This window comes from Gossypium arboreum, chromosome 8 (assembly GCF_025698485.1).
Source record: "Gossypium arboreum isolate Shixiya-1 chromosome 8, ASM2569848v2, whole genome shotgun sequence".
Classification (NCBI taxonomy): domain Eukaryota; kingdom Viridiplantae; phylum Streptophyta; class Magnoliopsida; order Malvales; family Malvaceae; genus Gossypium; species Gossypium arboreum.
This window is the reverse complement of record NC_069077.1, coordinates 27,330,487-27,340,157: the sequence shown is the minus strand read 5'-3', so window position 1 is coordinate 27,340,157 and position 9,671 is coordinate 27,330,487. Positions and strand designations below refer to the sequence as shown.

General features: G+C 36.4%; 2 non-coding genes across 2 annotated transcripts; one reads left to right on the top strand and one right to left on the bottom strand.

The window, feature by feature from the left end:
* Positions 1–4,800: 4,800 nt before the first annotated feature.
* LOC128279574 (small nucleolar RNA R71) lies at positions 4,801–4,907 on the top strand. The gene has a single exon (XR_008269776.1). It is a non-coding gene; the product is annotated as a small nucleolar RNA R71 (small nucleolar RNA).
* Positions 4,908–9,292: 4,385 nt separating this feature from the next.
* Positions 9,293–9,398, bottom strand: LOC128280225 (small nucleolar RNA R71). The gene has a single exon (XR_008270405.1). It is a non-coding gene; the product is annotated as a small nucleolar RNA R71 (small nucleolar RNA).
* Between the last annotated feature and the right edge of the window lie 273 nt (positions 9,399–9,671).

Genomic DNA, 9,671 nt, shown 5'->3' with positions numbered 1-9,671 from the left:
GGGCATGGGCATAGGGCGTGTGAAGTTGCAGCGGCTAGGGTTAGGGATTTTTGGGGAAGGAGATGATGAATAGTGAGGGGTTTATATAGATTTTGGGGCAACGGTCGTGGGACACGCCTGTGTGTTTTGCGAATTTTGAATTTGGCCACGTTTGACATTTGGCCCACGCCCATGTTCTTTGGGCGTGTGGGTGCACGTGACCATGTCACACGGCCATGTATTATTTTGTTCGCTTCTTCCACGCCCGTATACATAGGTCCACGCCCATGTTCGTTTTGACAATATCGACCACGGGTGGATGGCATAGATGTGTTGCACGCCCGAGTTACATTCTCAATTTCAACCACAGTTTTGAGGCACGGGCGTGTCTCACGCCCGTGTTGTTTTGGCAGTTTCGCCCACGGCCATGTTGCACGACCGTGGCAACTTATCGCATTCCGTGTTGGGGAAAAAATCTTGCCCTATTTTCACACGGCCTAATGCACGCCCGTGTGCTTGGCCGTGTAGTCTTTAGAAAGCCTGCGTTCCATGATCCGGTAGCATGTTAGATGTTAAAAACTAAAATTTTAAAGAAATTAACACTGTTAATGCTCAGGTTGCCTCCCGAGAAGCACTTATTTATAGTCTAGGCTCGACTTACCTCTCTTCTGCATGGTTAAGGTGGTGTGAGGAGTTTACACTTCTCATCCCTGCTATCAACTTTATTAACATAAGATTTAAGACGGGTATTGTTTTGTAACAGCCTAATTTTCAGTGGTATCGGGAATAGAGATTTGAGATCACTAAATCCGACGAGTGAGTTGAAAATTTAATAAATTAATACCTATGAGTCAAATGTGAATATAAAAGAATTTTTGAATTAGTGAATTTGGTGATTTAAAAGAATTAATTAGGTAAATTGGGTTGAGAATGAGGTATCGAGACCTTGAATTCATAAATCGAGCCATAAATATTTTTAAAAATATTTATGGAGTGTTGGTGAGGTAGTAATAAAATTTAGTCAGAAAATTTTGACGTTTGGGTGGTTAATTAAATAAAAAGGACTAAATTGAAAAAGGTGTAAAAGCTGCTAAAAGGATTAAATAGCTCAATTATCAAATGAGGAAGGACCTAAAGTGCAAATAAGCCTAAAGGAGATATTTTGGGCGGCAATAGCTGAGAAAAATTAGGAAATGGGTGAAATAAGGGCAAAATTGGAAAATTGCCAAAATGCGCTAAATAAAAATGGGACTAAATTGAAATATCTAGAATTCTCTTCATTTCTCTTTATATTCATCAGCTGAAAAACCATGGAGGAGAGTTTAAGCTGGTTTTCATACTCTAGCTTCATGTAAGTTTAATTCTTGCTTTCTCCTTGAAATTTTTATGTTTTTGGACCTTTACAATTGGGTCCAACTTACTATTTCATTAGTTTTTGATTCCATGGCTAATTTTTGAAGTTGTTATGGATTATTAATGGAAGTATATGATGATTTGGAATGGAATTAGAGCTTTAAATTGTTTATATTCTGATTTTATTGAAAGAATTGAATAGAAAGTGAATGTTTGGGACCTAATTGTAAAAGAGTTTAAAGTTAGAGTTTTATGTGGAAATTTTGAATTTCAATAGTTATGAAATAACTTATAATGTCTAGCAAAAGTACTAATTGAGAAAATTATCTTAATTGAGGGGTTAATTGAGCAAGGACTGAATTGTATGAATTGTGAAATTTGGGGCAAAATGGAAATCAACATTTTGCAATAAAACTGTTTTGGGCAGCAACAGTAGTTTAACTTTGAAAAATTACCAAAAATTGTATAAATTTAATTAGAGGATGAATAAAATATGAAATTAAATCTTATTGAGCCTAGTTTCTTATAAAAGAAATTATGTAAGCAATGGAATTGTAAATCATGAGATACAAAAACTTTTGTGAGACAAGGTCAGAATGATTTCGGGTTCCCCTGTTTTGAATTTGGAAAATCATAAAAAATTGGATAAAAATAATTAGGGGCTTAAATTTGTATGTTTAGAATCCTGAATGAGTCTATTTTACATATAAACAAACGAGGACATCATTCGAATCCTTTATGAGAAGATAATTAATTTTTAGTGAAAAATGGTCGGAACTGTCAGATAGCAGAATAGGGAGACTTAAATGAATAAACTGTATTAATTGGACCAACCAAAAATTATGAAATTTTTATAGTTAGAAGACATATGAGTCTAGTTTCTTGAAAAATTTATCAATCTTAATTTTGAGTTCTGTAGCTCAAGATAAAAATAATTTAGTGACTATGACACAGATGGATAGCTTGAATATTCACATAAGTAGATAGTGAAAATTATGGATAATGTTACCTACAAGTGTGTTGTTTATACTAAGGATGTGGATGGAGAGGAGAAGGAGGAAAATATACATATATATATGAATGAATTGTGTATAAATTGATCACATGCCCGATTATAATTGATAAATGTTGAATTAGAAATGATATAATGTTTTATTTGGAATATTTATTATGAAATTATGATTATCTTTATAATACAAAAATCGTACTTGTGAGTTTGTATAACTAACTTTTATGGCCATTTGTTAATTTTATAAATTTCATGATGTGTTATTTCATATGAATTGATGATAAGTTCGTGAATATTGTGTGAACCACACGATCTGACCACACAGCCTGTGACCCCTTGCAGTGTTGAAAAATTTTAAATATTTTCAAAAATTTTTTTGAGTTCTCGGTTAAGTCCCGATATCTATGTTCTGGGCCTCGATGGCTCACATAAGGGACACTAAGATTAAATTTGATTGATTTCAGGTATGAATGTTATGTGAAGTAAATTTTTTGTTAAATCTGTAAATTTTGGTAATACTCCGAATCCCTATTCCAGCGACGGATACGGGTTAAGGGTGTTACATGTTTACCTTAAATGTGCTGAATTTGGGATGAATTACCTCGACTGTACCATATGGGAAAATACTGAGTACCGTAAGAGGAATTTCTTCATTAGGTTCAGGATTGGCAATGCGAGGATCTGCTGCATCTAGTAGTACTTTGTCTCCAACCTTAAGTTGATTTGGTGAGGTATTGAGCTTGTCCTGGCTAGGTTTTGATTTATCGAGTGTTCTCAGTTTTTGTGTCCGCCATTCACCTAGCTCCTCGATTTGTAGCCTTCATTTTTCATAGATAGGTCATTTGTTGTTGTTTGAACACGACTCATATGTGTTCTTCGAAACTCTTTCTTGCATAGAGGGTGTCACCACATGATCAGTATTAATAGAATGATTTATACAACCACCTTCAATTTTTGATGTGTTATTCAAATTACGATCTTGAAAGGTGATTGTTTTGTCTCCCACACGAAGTGTGAGTTCACCTGTACCAACATTAATAATGGTTCTAGTAGTCACTAAAAAGGGTCGTCCTAAAATTAAAGGTGCGTTACTATCCTCTTTCATGTCTAGAACAACAAAGTCTACTGGATATATAAATTTATCGATCTTAACAAGAACATATTCAATGATACCTCTAGGAAATCTAATGGTTTTATTAGCCAATTGAATGCTCATCCTAGTTTGTTTGGGTTTCCCAAGACCTACCTGTTTAAACATTTTATAAGGCATAACATTAATGGTTGCCCCTAAGTCAGCCAATGCATTATGAACATCTAAACTACCAATTAAACAAGGAATCGTAAAACTCCCTGAATCCTTCAATTTGTTGGGTAGCTTATTCTGTAATATGGCTGAGCAAACTGCATTCAACTCCACATGCAATGCCTCATCCAACTTTCGTTTATTTGTTAAAAGCTCCTTTAAAAACTTGACTGCGTTTGGCATCTGCGAAAGGGCTTCAATAAACGGTAAGTTAATATGTAGTTTCTTTAAAAGTTTAAGGAATTTACCAAATTGTTCATCTAATCGGTCTTTCCTTGTTGCATTGGGCTATGGCACACGAGGTTTATATTCTGTACACACTGATTTTGGGTCATTTTGGCCTACCTCATTCTTACCTTTGCTTACCATTGTTTCTGGCCTTGGTTTTGCAACTAACCCTTCCTCATCTTGAATGGAAATCGCGTTGAGTTGCTCCCTTGGGTTAGATTCAGTGTTGCTTGGCAAGCTACCTTGTGCTCGTTCGAAAATCAACTTGGCGAGCTGTCCAATCTGAGTTTCGAGCCCCTAGATTGATGCTTGTTGATTTTTGAGTGCCATCTCGGTATTCTAAAAACGAGTTTCTGGCACAGAGATGAATTTGGTTAGCATCTCCTCAAGGTGCAGTTTTTTCTCCTACTGGTACGATGGTTGTTGAAAACCTGGAGGGGGTGGTGGTCTCTGATTTCTTTGGCCTCCCCATGAAAAATTTGGGTGGTTCCTCCAACTTGCATTGTAAGTATTGCTATAAGGATTGTTTTGAGATCAAGGATTGTTACCCATGTAATTTAACTGCTTGTTCTCCATGTTGTGGCCATCAGATGGGTGTTCTGAGCTGGTTGATCCACATCCACTTGCTTCGCACTGCATTACTGGGTGAACCTATGAAGGACTAAGAAAACCATCAATTTTCTTATTTAAGAGTTCTACCTGATTAGAGAGCATGGTGACCGAATTGACGATATAAACGCCAGTTGATTTCATTAGCTTTGTCCTCATGACTTGCCACTGATAGTTATTTAGTGACATCTCCTCTATAAATTCATAGGCATCTTCAGGTGTCTTATTATTAATGGTTCCGCCAGCAGCTGCGTCAACCATCTACCGAGTCGAAGAGTTCAGGCCATTGTGAAACGTTTGGTCCTGTAGCCAGAGTGGTAACCCATGGTGAGGGCATCTTCATAAAAGGTCCTTGTATCTCTCCCATGCATCGTAGAGTGTTTCTAAATCCATCTGCACAAAAGAATAAATATCATTACGTAATTTAGCCATTTTAGCCGACGGAAAATATTTTAATGAAAACTTTTCGGTCATTTGTTCCCAAGTAGTGATTGACCCCGTGGTAACGAATTCAACCATTGTTTAGCTTTGTTTCTCAATGAAAAAGGGAATAACTGAAGGCGAATAGCGTCATTAGAAACGCCATTAATTTTAAATGTATCACATAGTTCCAAAAAGTTTGTCGAGTGAACTTTGGGATTTTTGTCCTACAAACCATCAAACTGAACAAATTGCTGTATCATTTGAATTGTGTTAGGTTTCAATTCAAAAGTATTTTTAGCTACAGTAGGTCTAACTATGCTCGATTCAGTTCCTGTTAAAAAAGGTTTAGCATAATCGTACATAGTGCACGGAACAGGATGCAGATTAACAACAATTGCAGGAGAAAGCATATTTTCTTGGTTTTCAGCCATCTCTTTGGTTGTGGTTGAAGTATCATCCTCTTGCTCATCCTCTGTGTATCTTATGCTTTGCCTTCTTTCTCGTCGGCTTTTGCAAACTGTGCGGTCTAACAAAAAGTAGTGGTCTTGACGGGTTTCTTCTGGTCATAAACTAGAAAAACCTATCAGAAGAAAATAAATGAAAAATTAGAAAAGAAAATAAAAATTTAAGTTGCAATAAAAGTAAAATGGCTAAAGTAATAAAAATCGAGTGTTCCTAATATCCTAGTTCCCCGGTAACGGCGCCAAAAACTTGATACGCGATATTCGTGACAAGTTTTAAAGATTTATGAAAGAATCGTTCTTGAGACTAACTTATTATCACGATTAAGGCAAGTGTACCTATCGAACAGTAGTATAGTTCAGCAAGACCGGATTGTCAAACCCAAAGGAACAACAAGTACTAATATTTACTTCCTTTTTATTATCTAGCCTAAAAATTAAGAGGTTTGGTTATCTAACCTAATTACTAACTAAGAATGAACAGAAAGAAAATTTGGGAAAATACTTTTGGGAAAATTCGATTGATTAAGACAATACCTAAGGAAAAATCACCTAGACTTCACTTGTTATTTGACTCTGAATCAAACGATTTATTCATTTGACTTGATCCGTAGAAATCCCTAAGTTATATTATTATCTCTATCGAGACTAATAACGCCTAACCCTAGGTTGAATAATTGAGATCTCTTTCTAATTAACACCCTAGAATTGCATTAACTCGATCTATGGATTACCTTATTAGGTTTCACCCTAATCCAGCAAAATCTTATCACCCTATCTCTAGGCGTGCAATCAACTCCGTTTAATTATGGCAAATTTACTCTTAGACAGGGTCTATTCCTCCTCTAAATAAGAGCTTAACTTGAATCAGTATCCTGGAATATCAAAACAAGAATTAAGAACACATAATTAAGAAAAATTCAGATATTTATCATACAATTTAGATAATAATAAAAAGATCCGTCTTAGGTTTCATTCCCCTTAGGTATTTAGGGGGTTTAGTTCATACTTATGAAAGAAAACATCTCAAAAGCATAAAGATAACAAAACATAAGAAAACCCAAAACTCCTGAAGGAACTTGAAGGGAGATCTTCAGTCTTGATGATGAATCTGACTTCTAAGATGGATCAATCGGCTTTCCTTGAGTAATTTCTTGGATCAATCGGCTTTCCTTGAGTAATTCCTTGCTTCCTACCCTCCGTCCCCCTTCTAAGTGCCTCCTCAGGTGTTTAAATAGGCTTTAGAATGCCTAAGAGCCCTCAAAATTGGCCTTTTCTGAATAGGGTTATACTTGGGCTCGGCAGGGGCACGCCCGTGTGACACGCCCATCTGCGATTACTCTAGCCCGTGGTCAAGGCCGTTGAACAGGCACGAGCGTGAAGTATACCCGTCGTGCTTCAATCCTACCAAAGGGACACGACCGTGTGACATGGCCGTATGACACGCCCGTGTGAGAAAGTCCAGACAGTGTTGATTTCCCACGTGGGTCCATTTTCTTCGTTTTCGGCCCGTTTCTCGCTCTTTTTACTCTCCTATACTCACCTAAGTATAAAACATGTAATTAAAGGATAAGGAGCATCGAATTCACCATTTCTAAAGAGAAACCATCCATAAATGTGCTAAGCATGGGATAAAAATATGTATAAATTACGGTTTATCATTAACTAAAGCATAATGAAAATGATTGTATTTAAGCTCTTTAAGTGTGAAAACTAGTTTAATCTGCCACACTATATTATGACAGATTAATGATTTATCGTAATATAGGAATTAATTATAACTATTTAGACTTATTATTGAAAAAAATGTTTTCATAGATTTATGCCATCCTCTCTTGGGTACGATCCTCGAAATACTTCCAAGTGTTTTGACAAACCGTAATTTATACATATTTCTATCCCATGCTTAGCATATTTTATGGATGATTTTTCCTTAAAATTGGTGAATTCGATGCTCTTAATGCCTTAATTTCATGTTTTATACTTAGGTGAGAGGAGAGTGAAAAGAACCAGAAATGGGCGAAAAATAGAGAAACTGGGCCAACAAACGAAATCAACACGGCCTGGACTTCCTCACATGGGCAGACCACAAGACCGTGTCGCTTTGGCACGGTCAAAGCATGGTTTAGACGGGTGGATCACACGCCCCTGCCCATTTAATAGCCTTGACCACGACCTTAAGCAATCGCACACGGGCGTGTCACACGGGCATGTCCCTACCAAGCCCAAGTTTAGTTCAATACGGAAAAGACCAGTTTTGAGGGCTCTTAGGAAAAGCCTATCTAAACACCTGAGGAGGCACTTAGACGGGGGATGCAAAGGAGGAAGCAAGGAATTGCTTAAGGAAAGTCGATCGATCCATCTCAGAAGCCAGATTCACCATCAAGACTGAAGATCTCCCTTCAAATTCCTCAGGAGTTTTGGATTTTCTTATGTTTTGTTATTTTTATTCTTTTGAGATGTTTTCTTTCATTAGTATGAACTAAAACCCCTAAATACCTAAGGGGGATGAAACCTAAGACGGATCTTATTATTATTATCTGAATTGTATGATAAATATTTGACTTGTTCTTAATTATGTGTTCTTAATTCTTGTTTTGATATTCCAGGATATTGATTCAAGTTAAGCTCTTATTCAGAGGAGGAATAGATCCTGTCTAAGAGTAATTGTCATAATTAAGCGGAGTTGGTCGCACGCCTAGAGATAGGGTGACAAGATTTTGCCGGATTAGGGTGAAACCTAATAAGGTAATCCACAGATCGAGTTAATTTCAATTATTCAAACTAGGGTTAGACGTTGTTAGTCTTGAGAGAGATGATAATATAACATAGGGATCTCTACGAAACAAGTTGAATGAATAATCATCCGATTCAAAGTCAAATAACAAGTGAAGTCTAGGTGGATTTTTCCTTAGGTCTTGTCTTAATCAATCGAGTTTTCCAAAAGGTATTTTCCCTAAATTTATTTTCTGTGATTTCCTAGTTTAATTAATTAGTTAGATAAACAAAACCCTTTTTTTTAGGCTAGATAATAAAAGGAAAGTTGATACTAGTACTTTTAGTTCATTTGGGTTCGATAATCCTGTCTTACTAAAGCTATACTACTGTTCGATAGGTACACTTGCCTTCATCGTGATAATAGTTAGTTTCGAGAACGATTCATTATAAATATTTAAAACCTGTCACGAATATCACGTATCAAGTTTTTGGCGTCGTTGCCGGGGAACTAAGATATTAAGAACACTCGATTTTTATTACTTTAGCCATTTTACTTTTATTGTAATTTAAATTTTTATTTTCTTTTCTAATTCTTCACTTATTTTCTTCTGACAGGTTTTTCTAGTTTATGACCAGAAGAAACCCGTCTGGACCACTACTTTTTTACGGTGAGATCGATCGCACAGTTTGCAGAAATCGAAGAGAAATAAGGCGAAGCCTAAGATACACAGAGAACGAGCAGAGGACGATACTTCAACCACAACCAATGAGATGGCTAAAAATTAGGAAAACCTGATACCTCCTACGATTCTGTTAATCCAGTAAATCAGTATCCTGCTCCGCGCACTATGTATGAGTATGCTAAACCTTCTTTAATAGGAACTGAGTCAAGTATAGTTAGACCTTCTATTGCTGCAAATAATTTTGAACTAAAACCTAGCATAATTCAAATGATACAATAGTTTGTTCAGTTTGATGGTTTGCAGGACGAGGATCACAATGCTCACTTGGAAAATTTCCTAGAATTTTGTGATACCTTTAAAATTAAGGGCTCTTCTAATGACGCCATCCGCCTTCGATTGTTTCCCTTTTCGTTAAGGAATAAGGCTAAACAATGGTTGAACTCGTTACCATGAGGGTCAGTCACTACTTGGGAATAAATGACCGAAAAGTTTTTACTAAAATATTTTTCACCGGCTAAAATGGCTAAACCACGTAATGATATCTCTTCCTTTGTGCAGATGGATTTAGAAACACTCTACGATGCATGGGAGAGATATAAGAACCTTTTGCGAAGATGCCCGCACCATGGGTTACCACTCTGGCTACAGGTTCAAACTTTTCATAATAGCTTGAATCCTTCGACTCGACAGATGATTGATGCAGCCACTGGAGGAACCATCAATAATAAGACACTTGAAGATGCCTATGAATTTATAGAAGAGATGTCACTAAATAACTATCAGTGGCAAGTCATAAGGACAAAGCCTACGAAAATAGTCGGCTTTTAAAACGTCGATTCAATCACCATGCTTTTTAATCAGGTAGGACTCTTGAATAAGAAAATTGATGGTTTTCTTAGTTCTTT